Genomic DNA, 20,535 nt, shown 5'->3' on the forward strand with positions numbered 1-20,535 from the left:
TGCTGCTACTGCTGTGTCTTAATCTAGAAAGGGAGGAGCAAACATGATGCCGAGGGAAAAAAATCCTTCTTCATTCTTCACAGAGAGGTTGAGAGTTTCTATTTTGGGGACTAAGACAGGAAATTGAAAATACTCCACTGCACCAATGGTGGTTCGAAACCTTGGGAGCTTCAGGGTAAAATCTGAAACTGGCCCTTGTACACGGAGGGCGAGAGGAGACTGAAGAAAGCGGCAGACCACTCCAGATTCGTAGGTGGCAGGTGTAATAAACGAGGGAACTTACAAAGGAGGCTTGTTTCAGGCAGCCACAAGACAAGTAGATCTCCGTACCTACCCATCATTAAAAGTTTATATAGAGGCCTAAACTGGTTCAGTCACAGTACACTGTCCAGATGATCTCAGCAACACACTGCTTTCTCAAGGCTGCATTCTTGAAAATGGTTCCCACTGTGGGAACAGCGGGCAGAGTGTACCTTCCAAGGACAGGGGAGGGGATGAGGAGCCTCCGATTGCCCAGGTCCAGCTCATGGGTCTACGGGAGGTCATGTCCTCTTGATGACCTCCTCCAACAATCAAGTCACCACACCAATATTATAGTAACACATCTAGAATGTCGATATTATCTCCAAGGTCTATGTCAGGTTTTCACAGAAGCCACCAATATAATGTTAAGAAGTTCTGAGCTGGACTAATGCCTTGTTCCCTAAGGAGTGCACTCCATTAATGACCACTCTGACACTGGTGACTGCAGGCAAGGAAGAAGCAACACAAGAGAGTAGGTGGGTCCAAGGTCTAGAATAAGAATGTCTGGTTTTATAACTAAATTCTGCTATTTACTAACTATGTGATCATGGACTGGATATTTAACATCTCTAGGCCTCAGTTTTCTCATCTTTATAAAGGAGATATGAATAGTATAAATTTCTTTCTAGGGTTAAATAAATTAATCAATATAAAAGTACATAGATGAGTTCCTGATCCATAGGAATGGTAGTTGTTGGAAGTTCCATTAGTGTTACTATTTTCTTATAAATTCAGCATATATTTGCCAACTTACACTTACTACTAGCTTGGAAATCTGCATATATGCAAATATTTTATATATCCATGTATGGATATGGATATGGATATAGATATTATATGTATGAAATCTATAGAATACGTATAGAGATGTGATCTTCTGAGATAGAATATCTTCTACATATACAATATCTTCTAAGCATCTGCTGCCACCTTTTCTTTTGGAGCAGGGAAAGATGCAATGTCATAAAATAAGAATATTGGCAGAGATGGCAGAGAAATTTGGGACCAAATAATGTTACTTACCTGTCATCTTATAAATCATCCTCACATTGCTTTTCTATAAAATATGATCTTGCGGTAAACTCATGGCTTAATTATGAAGTTTATATGAGATGACAAATCTAAAATGATTATCTCAAGGTGTGAAACAAAGTATGTCCTCAATAAATGTTTTCCCTCCATCAGTTAACCCTAATCTTACGTTCTTTACATCTGTCTTTTTACTTATAGAGGATTTCAAGTATCTCAACACTATTTATATCTTCATGCATTCATAGCCCACAGCAATGTGTGTGTACGTTTGTGTGTGTATGTGTCTGTGTGTTCATTAATTGGCTACCGAAGTCTATGGAGGATTTCTCCAGCCTTAAAATTTCTGAACAATAGATAAGTAGGCAGGTATGTAGATGGATGGATGGATGGATGGATGGATGGATGGATGGATGGATGGATAGACAGACAGACAGACAGATAGATAAAAATAAATAATGTTTCCTATCATTTAAAATTTCTTTAAGATTATATTTTACTCTAGTATCACACTGAAAGTTTTACTAACTCTATTCAATGTAACCAATAATATTTTCCAATAACTGAAAGTACATACTTTGTGGTAGTGCTTACCTTTTAATAAACAATGTCTTCTTAGAAAGAAATTTTCCTCAATAGCAGATGTTGATTTTTGTATTAAACACTATGTATTATGTATGAAGATGCAGGATTCATGAAAGAGTTAAAGATATTGTCCTACAAGCATTATATTAACTTTTTATATCTTGACCATTATTTCCAATGCTATGTGTGGTTTCTCTTTACTTGAATGCTTTACATATAATTTCATTTGAATTAATATAAAATACTATACCATTTATTGTGGGAAGTGGAACTTCATGAGAAAATGGTTGACGTCAATAACAACTTAGTTGAGAATTATGGTTACTAAATTATTTCATATAATGTGTACTTAATTGTGTTTAAAATCTTGTGTGATCTTTGACTATTTTGAGACCCAAAAAGACTAAGAAAATAAGCTAGGACAAATTGCTGAAAATTAAAAAATTAACAAATTAAAGAAAAATTAGAATTTAAGGGAAGCTTTAGCGAGTTTAACTTTGAACATATTTTTCCACAAACTTTAAAACTTTCTTGGATTAATGTTTTGTATGCTACAGAGTAATTTTATACTGAAATTTATACAAACATGCAATTAAAGTGCAATTAAATTGCATTTAATGGACGAGTACAATTACATGGCTTAAAAAAGAAAATTCCTAATTATTTTTTGGTATTTGTACTTTGTGAAGATTTAGCTCTTTTAAAATTTGCCAGTAAGTATACGGAGTTTTTTATTAATCATGCCATTTCTGAGAATTTATAGAAGCCCTTGTTACTAGATCTCTATTACTTCCTAAATCTCACATAAATATATATTCTTATTAATGTGGAAAGTAACATGTCTCACGCCTCTACCACTTGCTGTACTTTATGTCCTAGGCACTTTCTTTGTTTGTTTCGTCTTGTTTTGGGCTGAATACATTTTTATTACATCCCAAATTAAAATGGAGATTTAAGTGGGAGATTACGTAAAATGAGAGGGGAAAAAAAGCAGTTGGCTAAGAGAGTTTGTATTATTTATATTATTCTTTGTAGTAGTATCTTTAATCTCTTTCAGTCCACTTAAAACAGTGTAAACTCTGATATGACAGCAAAGAACAAGCATTCCCTTCTACAACATGAGCCAGAAAATCAGTTTGTTCTGGAGCATATTTTGGGGAGACTCCTGTTTGTGGTTATTAAGGGAAATTTTCTTTATGATTAGTTTACTCATGCGCCAAATACCATAGTGAAAATATTGTAACTGCTGCTGTGGATTTTGCTGCTATTTCCTGGACGTTATTAATAATATTTTTATGGTATCTTTCACTATTACAGAACTTTTAACAGCAGACGTTTTCCTTCTCAAGAGAACATATTTTTTGATGTTGCAACTATGCCGATATTCAACTGTTTCTAAACTTGATTGTATAGAAGGAGTCTTTTTTTTTAATTTTTATTTATTTATTTATTTATTTTAATAATTTTATTTATTTTTTCCCCCAAAGCCCCAGTAGATAGTTGTATGTCATAGCTGCACATCCTTCTAGTTGCTGCATGTGGGACGTGGCCTCAGCATGACTGGAGAAGCGGTGCGTCGGTGCGCGCCGGGGATCCGAACCCCGGGCCGCCAGCAGCAGAGCGTGCGCACTTAACCACTAAGCCACAGGGCCGGCCCAGAAGGAGTCTTGACTCTGCCACTTTATGTAACCTTGGGTAAATTATTTAATGCCTTCAACTTTTATTGTCTTTATTCATAAAATGGGATATCAATAACAAAACCCATAAAGACTTTTTGAGATTATTAAATAAGAAAATGCTTGTTAAATTTTTAGTATAGATCTTGCCACATAGGATGCACTCAAAAATGTTAATTATATATGTAATATATAGTATTTATAATATACTATATATAACATCATATATTATGTAAGTAATATATAATACATATATAACGTCTAATATGTTAATTATTAATCTTATCATCATCATTATAGTTGTCCTTTTATAATAGAGAAGTTATGTACTTGGGTCCCTGACTTTGTCTAATCCCTTGTTAGCTGACCTGGTCTTTCCTAGTAACTTTCTAAGGAAAGTTACACGAGTGGTGTTCTCTGAAAGTGTTTCTCCTATCCAGCAGAAGCCCATAAAAAGAAACTGCCTCTTACAGAAATTACTTATCACTAACAAAAGAGGACAAGACCTTTCTGAAATTCGTACTTCTGCTCCTGCTGGCAAGGGATCCCCATAGTAAAGAAAGAAAAACTTCGTAGATGCTCATATGTTAAAAGCAATCTACAGAAAGTGAATCTCCTCATTCCTTATAATTGCTCCTTTTATTTTCACTTTAGGCCAATGAAAATCAGATTGAAAGAAGGTATTTGAGGACAATGAGAGAAAATTTGGATTATTTGTGTTGTGTGCTTTACTTCCAGTTTGCAATTTTGTGGTTAATATCATAAAAACACAAAATCTAGAGAAGAGCAAAAACTTGATTAGAAATACTTTAAGATAGCATCATTATGTCATATTTTATATATCATTTTGCAATCTGTACATTATTATATTTTTCTTCTATAACCACCACACATACTAGGTAATGTGTTCTGAGAAAATAATGATAGTGAAAATACTGATATACACTCTTCATTCTACCTGAAGTATACTATTGATCAGATTCTAGTCTGCAAGATTTTAGCTCCCCAGAAGTATGACAGCCACAACCATGAATTTTAGTATAGGTTATAAAGGGATACTATGTAAACCTCTCACTCAAAAATTGTTTCTCAGCAATGTATATCTTTGGTGAAGCACTTAAGTAACACTTTCCCACATCAGCTGTAACCCTCTCTTCAAGTTCTGAGTCAAGTACTGAAAGCTGTGGTGATAAAAGCTTAATTCCTATTATTCTGTGAGACTATTGTCATCACTTATATTTTAAAATTGTTTTTAACCCTGAATAAACTGTGCTGTACATCCAAAAAATATATGATTCAATGTCAAATTTTTTGCTTAACCTACTCAAGTTCACAAGAACATTTTTAGCTTTGGCTTTATAAAATCCAGATAAAGGAAAGCACTATCAATAGTAGGTTGTAAAATTATTTTGCTTGGATCAAACAAGACCACAAAGCTTTGACAAGTTATGTTTGGGAACAAAGCAATTCAGACTGACTATACTTTAGCGCTCTGAAATTTTAACTTTCTTGAAACTACTGGCGGGATTTCTTTTTTATTATTTATTTTATTTTTATTTGGTTTGGTGCACGGTATGTTTCCAGTTCTCTCAGGTGCTGGTCTTAAAAGTTGGGGTGCCTGATGTAGGGTATGAACCTCCACTCCTCAGGGAGGAGCTGGGGGTTTTGAGATTCCTCCTGATTGTATGTGGCAGCACTGGGGGTAGGGTTTACAGTGATCTTGTGTCTCAGCCTTTCCTATCTGCTTGATGTGGTTTCCCTCTAGTTTGCCCATGCAAAGGGATGGCCCTGTTGGCTTCCAGGGGGTTTTTTTAGAGGAAATTTTTCCATATATAGCTGTAGATTCAGTGTGTCTGTGCGAGGAGGTGAGTTCAGGATCTTTCTATGTCGCCATCTTGAACTGGAACCCTGTGTGTTCCCAGTTCTAATACAAATTTCTACATTGCCTAGGATCACATGACTACACAGACAGTATCAGCTGTTGAAAGCACAGACAGCTTAGAAAGCTTCTCCCCTCCTGTTAAACTCACTCCAGAGACTAGAAGCCTGGGTATTTCACCACTAGGAGAAAAACCTTCTTTTTGCATGTTTGGAGCTGATTATAAACAAGCATTTAAGAATTTTAAATAGATTTAATGTTACAAATTAGGGCCAGGCTGTAAAGACATTTACCAGATAACATATGGAAATTCAATTTCTTTCATTCTGGTACTTTCAATTTCTCCTTGTTCTGATATCACTGTTAGTCAAAAGCCTCTGTTTCTTAACACTCGCCATTCCCACTCCTTAGTCAGCCTGTCTCCATGATGTCTTAGTGTGTTCTCTCTGTTCATCAGTATTAGTAACAGCTCTTGCAAAATGGAAAAAAAAAAGCATATCATTATATATATATACTTAAAAGACTTACCACATTTATTTCATTAATATTGATTATATTTTAGGTCATAAATTACTAATGGATTAAAATTTTTCATTTAACATAAATTTTACACCACCTGACATCTCACTAAACTTGTGGAAACAGGACATTCAATAGATATCTGTATTCTAGCTTACTTCCAAAATATTTCATCCCATAGAGAACTTTCAGAGACAAGTGGGTTTTTTTTCTTATCAATTTGTTAATATGGCTGCCTAAATTTTTGGTGGTTGGCCAGTCTCCTGAAAACGCTTTGATCTATCAAGAGTATACTAGTACCTACAATTTTAAATTTATGATTCATTGCCTGAGAGCTTTCATCTATTTGGAAATGAGCCCACAGGACCACTCCTTAAAAGAAGGATAATGAATAAGTGGAGACTTTTTTTATTCTGTGATTTGAGGCATATTACTTGAAAGATTGTTTCTATAAAGATTTCATGATGCCAGGATTCAAAGTGAGTGAAACATAGCTGAGTATCCATAACCTAGGCATTAGTTCCCAATCAGGGTGTCATCAAGTTAAACTTTTTAAAAATCTTGATACAGTGAATATGCACACTGTTGCACTGATATCTATCCACTACAACACTGAGGTAAGTAGTGTACTACTTGTGGCTCTAGGTGGGAAATTTGGTTCAGTATCAAGTTGGTACTCAAAAAAAGTTCTTATGGTTAGAGGTACACAAAAACATCCAGGGCAAGAGTTCTCTTCAAATGGGAAGAGGATGCTTAGGGTAGACAAAAAGAAGAAGGTGAATAATATTGATGCTTTTATACATAATGAATAGCATTAACTTGTATTGTTGATAGATTTTCATTATTCCTCTTTTATTTAATGTTGTGTTAAAATATTTAATTTTGTCAAGTGTATTATCAAAATTTTAGTAATCAAATATATAACAGAAACACACAAAAAGTTGAAAACCATTATCCTAATGCCACGAGTGAGAACAAATTTTCACCTGTGTGTTTAATGACTTCTCTAAAACCTTTGAAATAATCATAAATGTGTATTCCAAATGTAATGTTGAGGTTACAGAGGAATGACAATTTAGTATAAGAACTCTATAAAGTCATTTTTGGTTATTTAGTTTTACTTGCTTATTTGTATGCTATGAAACAAGACAAAAATATTTCCAATATATGTACAAAGTTTCTTCTTGTTCTTTGTATGTTTAATAACAATATTTTTAAACATTGTATCTTTTAATTAATATATGATATTACATTTTAGTCATAATTTTGTAATTTTTACTGTTCTACTCTATCCCCCAAACTTACTCCACAGCATTTACAATCAAATCGATTTTAATAGAGAAATAATTTTTCTCCAGCTAAGTATAATTTTATCTTTCTCTATACTTCAGATATCTATACACATGTATTAATAAACAAAGAATATGGTATCACAAGCTGGTGTAGCAGGGAGAAATTAATTATATATTAGTTTTTACTGAGATGTAAATTTATACTAATGGGAAAAACTACAGATCACTTTCTATTATTTGTTGATATTATACTCCATGTCTTAAGTGTCTCAAAATGTAAATGACTTCAAAATTAACCAGTTTCACTCCCCCCCCAGAAAAATGACATATGACTTTGAAAAGCAGAGACTTGGTCTCCATATTTTGTTTATGTGTTTTGTTATTGTAAATAATTTAGTACGTATCCATATGAAATTCGGTAGTCTATAAATTCAGTTGATGATGATGTTTACTCCCACAGGAATTATTATTGGTATTGGTACTTTCTTATATGCACATTTCCTCTTGGAAATTCAAAGCTGCTTATTATTTTGGAATCATTTAAAGTTGCTTGATTAAGTGCTGCCCACTGGAAATCACGTGTTATGCGTACTTTGAACTGAGTATACATAAAAAGCGATGCCAAATTCTAATCACGGACTTAGGTAGAGTATGCGTTTTGGTACTGTTGCTTCTATTAGAAATGTCTTAAGGTATGTGTCGTTAACTCATCAAGATGAATACTAGTCTTCTTAAAACTCAAATTTATTACCTCCATTGTTAAGTCTATGAATGGAATATTTGTTGTAAGAAAATATTTCTAAGGAGTGACATAATAATTAAAATTTATATAGCAATTCTAAGTGTTTCAGAACACATTTATATTTTCTCATTTGATATTTTCAAATGAGTTTATCTCATTATTTAGAAGAGAAAACTGAAATCCTAGAAGGGTAAAGTAGAACAGAAGAACATTGGTAAAACTGCAGTTGTGTCAGCCACAAAAGTGCACTGCTCAGATCTCCTTCAGGAGAGACTTGCTGCAAGGAGTGTGGTGAGCCGACGGGCTCCACTGCTCCACCTTCTGGATGTGCTCTACCTTCCTGGCTCAGGCCACGGCCGTGCTCTCCCCGCGGGCTCCCAGCCAGTGACTGAGCCTTGTGGGCTTCCTCGAGCTGAGCCATCCCTGCCCAAGATGGGACTATTCTAACAGGTAACCCTTGTCCTAGGATTCTTGATTGGCCTGGCTGAGACTTTCTCAGAGCTGCGCTAGAGTCTGAGGCTCTTTCTGCTCAATGTTCCTTCCTTCTCCTTTAATATGTGTCAGACCAGCATTGCAGCCTGCAGGCTCCCCCAGCCTACTTCTGCTCTTCCTCTCCTCTATCCTACAGGCGAATTTTCCCAAATAAATCTCTTGCAAGTCCAATCCTGTGCTGATGTCTGCTACATGGAAGACCTGAGATGATACAGTGGCTGACTACCTTCATGGATAGTAGAGACGGGCTTGCATTGGAGGAACTGGTTATTGAGAAATGTTATCTGGCTAACATATTAAATGCTTTTCCTAGTATATGAATAGAGTATAATAATTTCTGCTTCTAAGAATGGTAAAGAAACATACTGCAGGCTAACCTAATTACACGGAATGACTAGAAAAATAAGATAAAATTTAAAGAAAAAATCTGTTTGGAGACATCAGAAAATTATTAAAATATTGAGGAATGCTAAGACCAGACCTAGAGAGAAAAGAAGAACAATGAGATAAGCCCAACATTCTGAGTATTTTTACAGTAGAAGCATTTCAGAAAAGAAGAATGGACCAAAGTTTGGTATATAATCTCACAAATAACCTATTCATTTTCAAGCTGTTAATGCTGCTTATTATAAAAACCTCAAAGATCAGTTTTTGTAATTCAGTGTGTGATAATTGTGTGAATTTGGGAAGATACTTAACTTGTCTCAATTTTCTCACTGTGAAATGGGTGCAAGATGAATATACTACCTCATCAGTGTATCATGAGGCTTTACTGAGCTAATATTTGTAGAGATCTGAGAATACTGTCCAATACAAAGTAAGCACTAAGATTTTGTTAAAGATCTAACATAAGAAGTGAAATTCACATACACACACAGACACTCCCCAGAAGACACTATTTTAATTAAAGTTGTTATTTTCCCAAAAAATTCTCTCAATTGACTTTTGAGGTTTACCCACAAACTTCATCAATATTTGTTCTTGGGTAGAAAGTATAAAATGTAGATACTATCATAATATTCTGTGGTATATATTTAGAAACAATTATTTCAAAATCAATGGCTAAATATATTCTCTGAAGTAGCGTATCAGCAATTTTAATTAGTGGTATAATATGTCATAAAACCAAATATTTCAAGTAGTTGCTTATTAATTTATATATTTGAATATACACTTTTTGTAAAATGAATTTAGCTATAATATGATCAATTAATTATGGAATACAACTTGATTTACTAAACAGTATTGTTGTTATTCAATTTGGCACTAGAATCTTCTAGAAATCCTACTCTAATTTGGAAAAAATGTTGTGCCTTACCACACAGGCGTGTTATGTTGGAATGGCTTTGCATATTCTTTACTGAAGCAATGGATGAAAAAATTCTATAATGCCTAAAGGTCTTTTTTCTACTGAAACAATTTACATTATAATATTGCTTTGATAATGGATGGTTTCTTAAGAATGCACCTACCTAATTGTAGTGGAACAGAAGGTATATAGCATTCTTCAGTTTTAAAATGTCATAAAATATTCATTAAGTGTTTCTTGCAATTGTCCTACGTCATCATTAATATTTCCAGTATGCAAATGATTCATAAAGAAATTGATAATATAAATAAATTGAAAAACACATGAATAATTAAACAAAAATGAATGATTGTAGCATTTGGTCTGTGGTCTCCCATTCTAAAGTTTCACTATTTACTGAGTAACGACCTTGGACTGGAGTAAACCTTTTCCTCTCATAAAAACACAATGATTTATGACATTATTAATTGTCTAAATGCCATCTGGACAGATGCTCCATTTCATTCTGAAATTAATTTTTTAAAAGTTTGCAGGCGTTTCAGAAATCATAATTTATTTCCATCTACACACCATATTTGGTCAGCTGGCTATTATTTCCTAGCCTGTTGGCACTGATAATTTGGATCAGTTTGTATTTCGAATCACTCAGGCACTTAATAACTTATAAATGTTTACACTGCGACCAAAATGGAGAAGAAAACAATTTTTGAAGGAAAATATCAGTTTGTATACCAGCCCTGGACAATACCCAGTAATGTTGGCTTCATTTTTTATTAGTAGTTTCACTCTCTCTGTAGTTGAAGCCAAGTCCTCATACAGCCTCCCTTTCCAAACCAGTCTAGTTTTCTGCAAATATCTTTCATGTCACGTATCTTTGCAGGAGAAATCAAAACTATTTAACTGTATAAAATTTCTCATAGGATGCTGCAATTTGTTCAGTTCTCCTTGTATCTACGCCCTCGGCTAGTTGCCTCCCCCATTGACTCGGCATAGCCACTCAAATTGCTTTGGCCAAAAGAAAAGTAGCAAATGTGACACAAGAAGAAATGAAAATTGCTTGGCATTGGGATTTGCCCCTTCTTTGTGCTATTACAATATTTCTTCTCATTTGTAAAAAACCTAGTGTAGCCTGTTACCTGATGAGAAACAATGATCATATCACTCTCATAACCCCAACTAATGTGTAGCTCCAATTGCTTGGCATAAGAATGAGGCTATCCTAGATCAACCAGTGGTAAATGACCTGACAGCTGACCACAAATGTCTGGGCAAGGCCAGCTGAGATCAGCAGGGCCTGGCCTACAACACCAGAACTGTCCAGTCAACACAGGGATTCATGGGACAGAATGAATGGTGGTTGTTTAAGAAACTGGATTTTGCAGTGGTTTGTTATGCAGCTAAAGCTAATTACTACAATGTAGTTTATTTGGTGACTCACAAAAATGTTTCACTCATTGGGCTTGTTTTCAAATTCCCAAAGCAAATGTTTACTAATAAACGTTTTAAATAGCAGCATCTAAGGCTTTTTTTTTTTTGGTAAGGAAATACACTGGAACTCCATGCAGAATCTTTTGCTCAGAACTGTGGAAGCCAGGAGGAAGCTTTGAAATCTAGCATTTAGTGGACATCAATGGTCAGTACAATAAAATGTATGCAACACACTAATGATGCTTAATGCTAAAATCAGATGTGTTTGTTTATATAAATTTTTGTATTCTTTTAGATATTAAGTAAATTTTAGTTTTGCTGAAATATTTAAGTGATTTAAAATTTTTCTTCCATTTCTATTTCTATTACATTTCATATTCAACACTACTAGAAGGAGAAACAACAGATTTTCCTTTTACGAGGTAGATAATAAGTAACTATTAGTAAATTTTCCATCCATGAGAGCTTTCCTTAACTCTTCCTGGGTCTGAGGGGAGAAGGGGAGTTATTCACAGAAAAAGTTGAATGTGGTTTACTGGGGGGAATTTACTTCTCTTTTTTATTTACCTTGTATGATAAATTTATCAGTTTACTTTCTAATAACAAGGAAAGAAACAAGACCATACTTAATGATGAGCACACAATTACATTTGAAGATTTTATTGAACATTTGTAGGTTTCCATTATATTTTATGAAAAATATAGGTATTATGTCAAGATATCAAATAGCTTATAAATATAACCTTTTACTGGTAAATAGGAACAATTTATTATTTATTAATAACTAAATTTCACTGGCTGTAAAAAAGAAAAAAAGTGCTGGTAGAATTTAAGAAGTCAAATACAGTGAGGGAGGGGAGGAAAGCTGTACTGTAAATGAGTTTCTGGGTCAAGAATACATCTTAAGAATATGTATCAAATAAAAGCATAGACTTATCAAGTTCTCTTTCTAAGGGCTCAAAAGGGTAAAGTTTTTTATATAATTATCATAATGTTTTCACTTGCAAATTTTTACTTGTCTTTCACTATGTGGCCAAGTAGTCAGTAAATCTAGGAACTCATGCCAGAAGAACAAAAAAGTGATAAACTGATTTAGCTAAAACAATTTTAATCTGTGAATTATTTTAAAGATGAAACTATAATCTTAGATTGTTTTGACCACCATCAAATTACTATCTCCATTGTTCTCCACTTTCCAAATATTTTGAAAAGGCAACCTTCAGAATGAAAGAAAATACTTTCAAACCATATATTTGATAAGGAGTTAATATCCAAAATATATAAGGAACTCCCACAACTCAATAGCAAAAAAATCAAATAACCATATTTAAAAATGGGCAAAGGACTTGACTAGGCATTTCTCCAAAGAAGACATACAAATGGCCAACAGGTATATGAAAAGTTTTTCAACATCACTAATCATCAGGGAAATGCAAATCAAAACTACAAGGAGATATCACCTCACACCATTTAAGATAGCTATTATGTATATATTATACATATATATATATATGTAAAAGATAAGTGTTGGCACGGATGTGGAGAAATTGGAACCCTTCTATAGGTGTTGGTGGGATTGTATAATTGTGCAGCCACTACAGAAAACAGTATGGATGTTCATCAAAAAATTAAAAATAGAACCACCATAGGATCCATCAGTCCCACTTCTCTGTATATACTCAAAAGAATTGAAATTAGGATCTCAAAGAGATATCTGCACTCCCATGTTCATCGCAGCACTATTCACAAGGGCCAACTTATGGAAACAACCCAAGTGTCCATCAACAGATGAAAAGATAAAGAAAATACAGTATATACACACAATGGAATATTACTCAGACTTAAAAAAGAAGAAAATCCTGCCATTTACGACAACGTGGATGAATCTTGAGGACATTATGCTAAGTGAAATAAGGCAGTCACAGAAAGAAATATTGCATGATTCCACTTACATGAGGTACCTAAACTAGTTCAACTCATGGAATAGACAATGGAATGATGGTTACTAGGGGTTGGGATGGGGGAAATGGGAAGTCGTTCAATTGGTATAAAGTTTCGGTTATGTAAGAGGAATTAGCTGTATAGCGTATAGTTAACAATACTGTATGGTGCTCTTAAAAATTTAAGAGGCTAGATCTCATGTTAAGGAGACTTACCACAAAAAAAACGAAAAACAAAAAAGGATGCAAGGAAACTTTTGAAGGCGATGGATGTGCCTAATACCTTGAATTTGGTGATGGTTTCATGGGTATATGTATATGTCCAAACTTATCAGATTGCATGTATTAAACATGTGCAATTTTTGTATATCAATTATATCTCAATAAAGCTGTTTTTTAAAAAAGAATAAACCCAATAAAATTGCACATTTTCCCAACTCTTCTTTCATATATCCTTGAAATTCTATTCTTAAAATACAGTCACCCTACATGGTCAGCAAAATGGCTATAAGGGAAAAATACATTAATGAATTTAGAAACCAGAAGTCTTTCAAAGTCATATATAATCCCAAACAATTTTGTTTGCCTTTGGATGGCAAATAATTTATTCTTCAACAGATATATCTAATTATAATTCATCTACTGATTTATAATAAAATTAAAATTAGTTATAAATTATTAGGATACCTCACTTAAAGCCAGAAACATATATCATCTACAAAAGTATTGGGATACAAAAAGAAAGAAAGCTGACATTTAAATTTGTCACTGATGGTAAAGATATAAACATATAAGAGCAAAGTACATAATGTATATTGTAAAAATAATTATTTAGAAATTATTATAATCCACATAATCAAATATTTTACTACTTGTCTTAAAACTTCTTGTGGCTCATTCCCCTTTTTGTCCTCTTACAGTATCTTGTAGCCACATCTATTATATATTTCTGGCATTATAATGCAGTAATTTGGTTAATTTTTGTCTTTTCTTGGCCTGTGACCTCCTTGAGGATCAGCCTGTTTCTTGTTTATCTCTTTATCCCTAGTGTCTTACTGACACAGGAACTCATAATCAGTTGATGCTTTAAAAATGATTGCTCAATGAATTAATGTTTCTCTGTCAGTTTTCTTGCATTTTTAAAAAATATTTTGTTATATTTCCACCTTAATGCCATAACAGATTTCTCCATCTGAGAGCCTCCATTTAGTCTAAACTGCTGTGTTTAAGGCAAAAGGTGGGAATCGAGTCAAAGGAAACAGATAGTGATTAAAAAATAAGGAAGTAGGGACCCACCTGGGGGCGTAGCTGTTAAGTTCACGCGCTCCACTTCGGTGGCCCAGGGTTCGCAAGTTCGGACCCTGGGTGTGGCCGATGCACGACTTATCAAGCCATGCTGTGGTGGCATCCCATATGAAGCAGAGGAAGATGGGCAAGGATGTTAGCCCAGGGCCAGTCTTCCTCAGCAAAAAGAGGAGGATTGGCATCAATGTTAGCTCAGGGCTAATCTTCCTCACCAAAAAAAATAAATAAGAAAGTAGATGACAACAAAAGAAATGGAAAGGCAGTGCAGATATAGATTAAATAATAGCACTAGGATATTGACATATAAATATGTAGGGGGAGAAAATGTAAAAAGTTTTGGATTTTATGGGCCTGTTGTTGGTGTATACAGTAAGATAAGCAGGCTTTTACAGTGAGTGTTTTTCCTCTGACTCTGTTAACTAAAATTAGAAAATAGTCAATGAAAGAAATTAGTATTTTTAGGTAAACTAATATAATGCAATTAGAATAGATATTTCATCTAAATAACTGTATTATTTTACTAGATCAATTCTAAAATATTTCCAATACAAAGTTCTCAAAAGTTGATACTACTAACCATGTGAAATTCTCATGAACCATTAATGAATATTCATTGACCTGAGTTTATAAGCATTCATCAAAATTCACAAATTAATGTGCTTATGGACAATCTATCAAATCTAGAAACATAAAAGGTTATATTTTATGTACACGTGGGTTCATGTGCCGTATTTGAAAAGTGAATTTTTATGAACTTTGATGCCTCAGCCATCCAAGATAAATACATGCTTGCTACATTAAGTTTCTGAATCTTTGCGAATAATTTGGATATTTATTTGTGCCAAATGGTGTGCAATTTAATGAAAGAAAATGACCTTTAGGTCATTTGAATTCTGTAGAATTACTCAGTTCACGTGCACTAAGCCAATATATCTAAGGAGGTCTTGATGGAAGGGACATCTGTTATAGTAAAAAATAAGAAAGAAATGAGAAGTACTAGGTCCAAGAAAAATTTTGTGTCCTAAATGTTTTTTAGGGTTTTTTGTGTTGTGTAATTTTTGGTTTTCTTGATGTATTTAGTGATGGTTCTTAACTTCTTATTCGTTCCTTAATTCTTTGCATTAGTGCTTCCCTTCACTTTGTGCTTTCTTCCTCTGTACTGGGAAAAGTATTTAGAACCTTTCCACACTTCTTTCTCGAGTTTCATATACTAGAATAAATAAACACCACACAAAATATCACATCTTTTATCTTTGTTCCTAGTTTAAATTTGATCACATACATTTAATGACGTTTTTGAAATTTATAAGCAGGATAATCTAATTTATTGTTAAATATGCCAGGTAAATAAATGCAGTTCAATCCATGAGTATTTATGGAGGACCTACCCTGCATAAAGCATGGTATCAGGTTCTGAGTATGCAAAAATTCCCTGCTGTTTTTGTAAGTCAATCATTTAGTGGGAAAAATAATTTACATATAGTGGGATATATAAAGTTCAAAACAGAAATTTTACACGATGAGTTGTGTCTCAATAAATTTTTAGGAGAGGGCTTCTTCCTTCAGAATAGAGTGAGCAAAAAGACTTCTTACGGCCACAAGTCTTCCCCCAAGAGTGAAGGAGAGGAACAGCATGCTCTGACGTTGGCTTCCGTTAAAACGCCCTGACCCATCAGGCAGGGCTACTGAGGTCAGAGGCAGGGCCACCATCGTTTCTGAATTTTGACATGTGCACAATAATGTACACATACTACACTTATGTCCTTTCAGCTGGAAACAATTGTTTTCCTATCAAAATGCTTCAAAAAGATTCATTGTTTACTTTCCAGAGAAGACTGAAGCTTGACCTTGGGCTATCAGTTCCTAGACAGTTCAGCTAGAAGGATCACAAAATAAATGTCTCTGCCATATCTAAGTGCTCATGTCTAACAGACATCTCCTGCTCTTCAGTCTCTATTGGAAAAAAAAAAAAAACCTTTAATGCAACAACATTGAATGTATAACCAGGTTCTTATTTTGTAAAGTGTCTTTGCTCATTATAAAACCCCAAACAGAAAATTCACATTTCATTAAAAGAAACAAGTGGAAGTGTGAAGAAGAGACCAACAGCATTCGTAAGACTGCACATCAGGGACATATTTTTCCTTCTACTCAAAGAAGATACAATTAGGAATTAATTCAGCAATCACATAATCACGATTAGAGATCCCATGTGCATGTAACTTTGTGGAATTCCAAAGAGAACAATTTCTAGAATAAATTCTCTTTGGTTTAAATATTTTCAATTAGATATTCAATTATATTTTCAAATGCTTCTCATGTTTTTTGCATCAGAAATATGTATTTTATTTTCATACTAATTTTTCTTTATCAAGTCAACCATATGTTCCCACCAAAAAAATTTAAAAATAGCAAAACCATGAATTAAGAGAAAATGTAGAAAAAAATCTTGACATCTTCTGGTTATTACACGTTTTTACATATCTGTATGCTTCTAAAAGGAATAATATTTTGAAAATATTAAGCTGATTTATTTTTCATTCTCTCTAAATAATATTTCTTTATGGCTTTCCACAGATTTGCTAATTCCATACTGCGATTATTGAAAACCTATCTTTGTTTAAGAATTAAAAGAGTTTTGGAAATTCTATCACTTGCTGAAATATATCTGGGAAGAAGTTAGAAGGTTTCCCACAGAATAGTTCATTACACCGGGAAGAATTAAAGGTATGAGTGTGATAGTTAATTTTATGTATTAACTTAGCTGGGCCAAGGTGCTCAGATGTTTGGTCAAACATTATTCTGGTTGTTTCTGTGAAGGTGTTTTTTGAATGAGATTAAGATTTAAATCAGTGGATTTTGAATAAAGCAGATTACCCTCCCTAATGTGGGCAGGCCTCATTCAATCAGTTGAAGGTCTTAATGAAGCAAAGACTGAAATCCCACTGACCAAGAGGGAATTCTGCCAGTAGACCACTTTTTGACTTGAACTGCAACACTTCCCTGGATCTCCAGCCCACCAGCATACCCTGTAGAATTTGGAACTACATCTCTACAATTATGTGAGCCAATTCCTTAAAATAAATCTCTCTTTATATATACATACACACATCCTGTTAGTTCTGTTTCTCTGAAGAACCCTTCCTAATACAGTGAGTAAGGGATATTCTCAGCCTGTAAGAAAGAAACTTTTCCAAGACCTGTGTAGTTGATACTAGGGAGATATCCCAGGAAGACAGAGAAAAGAAGAAAAACAAGAGATGATTCAGATAGCCTGGATTTCTCCACAGTTGGGGTCAAACTCCAGGAAATAGAAGTCGAGTTATCCTGTTGTACCTGAGGAATCCTGCTTCCTAAGGCCTAGAAGAAATTGTGTATGCATGGTGCTTCGTCCAACACGGTGTTGTCACGTATATTAGCAATGTCTGCTGGGGAGGTGGAGATGCTTGCCCAATAGGAGAAATAGGCCTGATAGATGCCTGGGAAAATGCAAAGGGAGTCTAAATATGCTAGAGGCCAACCAGGGCCCATGAACATCAGCAACAGGTGCAACTATTATCCTGAAAGAAGAGATCTATCAATGGTTACCAGTACAAAATGATCAGGTCAATGGTCCACACCAGTCAAACTCCAACAAAGAGCTGCCAAACTTGAGGACAGGCCATGGGCCTAGAAATATTGCCTGCGCCTTGCCCACACCTCTACCCTCTGCCCTCCTACAGCCACTACTACAAGTTTCTTATACATCCTTCTAGAAATATTGTAAGTTTGAATAGGTATTTGTGTGTATAGGTATTTTTTTAAATAATTAACTCTATATATTTCTGAATTATATTTAAATGATTATATTTTAGAGAAATGTATTTACTTTGTATTCTATACAGTTTTCTGCATCATACTTATTTACTTATTTGACAAATTAGTTTTCATTAATTCAAATAGAACTGTCCCATTCTTTCTTGAGGGTTGCAGTTTTACATGGTATCAATGTTCGATAATTCACTTAAATCTCCTTTATCAAAGGTATTTTTCAGTGGACTTGTTTTTTTGCAACATTTTTTCTATCACAAACAATGATCAAGTTAATTATCTTTGCACATACATTATTCTACGTGTCTACATGTATAGGGAATGTTATTAATGGTGGAATTTTTGATAGAATCAAATTTGCTTCAACAAACATTTTTGTAATTGCTCCTTGAATCTTTTTTTTTTTTTTTTTTGGTGAGGAAGACTGTCCCTGAGCTAACATCTGTGCCAATCTTCCTCTATTTTATATGTGGGACGCCTCCACAGCATGGCTTGATGAGTGGTGTGTAAGTCCACTCCCGGGATCCGAACCCGTGAACCCCTGGCCCCTGGCCACTGAAGCAGAGCACACAAACTTAACCACTACGCCACTGAGCTAGCCCCTTTGAATCATTTTTATGATAGTCATCTTTAAAATCTGTGTCAAATAATCCTAACATCTCTGTCATCTCAGCCTTGGCATTTTTTCACTGTCTTTTTTCACTGAATTTGAGATCTTCATGATTCTTGGTATGATGAGTTTCTTTGATTGAAACCTGAAGATTTGGGGCATTATACCATGAGACTGTGGATCTAATTTAAACTTTCCATTTTAGCTGGCTTCTTCTCACATTGTTCTGGCCTGGGGTGGGAGGCACTCTCTTGTCACAGTTAGAAGTGGATAGAAGCCCAAATTCTCCACTTGGCCTTCACTGACACCTGAGTGGGGAGGTTCTTCATTACTCCTAGGTGGTCATGAGAGTCCCAGCTCCCCTCTAGGCCTCCACTGATGCACTCCTGATTGAGACAGATAGGAGTGCCCCATTACTGCTGCCCAAGTGGCCTCCACTGACACCACAAGAGGAGAGAGATGATGGTCTCATTTCTACCAGCTGGTAGTGAAAGTTCTAACTCTCCACTAGGCCCCATCTGATACCATCCCAGCAAGGAGAGAGAGGTTAAAGCGTGCCTTGTTACTGCTGGATGGGGGTGAAAGTCTAGGCTCCCATGTGGTCTCCACTGTCACCGTAACTGGGACCTCATTACCATCTGGGGGGATGAAATTTTTGACTCCCTACCTGTCCTTCTCTGACACCACTGTAGCAGAGAGTTTGAGGCACCTTGGTACAGCACGGCAAGGTTAGAATTCTTGACTCCCCATTCAGCTTTTGCTGCCATGGATGTAGGGAGAGCCGTAGTTTTTGCTGCCATGGATGTAGGGAGGGCCATACATTTTGCTGCCGTGGATGTAGGTAGGGCCATAGGTTTTGCTTGTGGTGTTTGATTGCAGTAGAGTAGACATTTTCTAAAAGTTTTCTGTCTTTCTAGTCTTCCCCTTTTTTGATCTTTGACTAGAGAGAGCAGGTCTTTGTTGGGGCTTATTTTTTGTTGTCTCTGTTGGCAACTCTTGGTTGCCAGCTTCTCCATCACCAGTCTTGGATATGGGAGGCAAAAAGAAAACCCAGGAATTTATGACTATGTCATTCTTTGGGTCCTGAGGTCCCTACCACTCTGCCTTCTTCTCTATACCTTTAAGAGTTTTCTTATGTTTGTTTTATATACGATGTTCAGGATTTCTAGTTGTAGTTGATAGTGGAAGAGGGAAAAGTATGTCTAGTCCATATTCCCGGAAGCAGAGGTTTTCTTCATTTCTTTTATTAGCTCTCAACCACTTGTCCTATTTTCTTGTGTGTTTTAAGAATAATAATATGAAATTCTATAATTTTCATTGAACAGGTGCATCATAATATATGCTAGGATGAGTCAGGGGTAGTCTACATTAGCTACTCAATGTAGTACTTCACAGTTGAGCACTGCATAGGTCCACTGGATGACTAAGAGCCATTGTGTTTTTTTGGACATGTAAGATAATGGGGACAGTACTTAAGAAAAGGCTTCTTTAAACAGTCCTCAGCTGTGTTTCACATTTTGGTAGCTTTAATGAGTTTTCATAGAATTTCACTTTAACGTCACTTGTAATATTACCTCCTGTTTCCTGTATACTACATTAAATCATGACCAATATGT

Source organism: Diceros bicornis, chromosome 8 (genome assembly GCF_020826845.1).
Source record: "Diceros bicornis minor isolate mBicDic1 chromosome 8, mDicBic1.mat.cur, whole genome shotgun sequence".
NCBI lineage: Eukaryota > Metazoa > Chordata > Mammalia > Perissodactyla > Rhinocerotidae > Diceros > Diceros bicornis.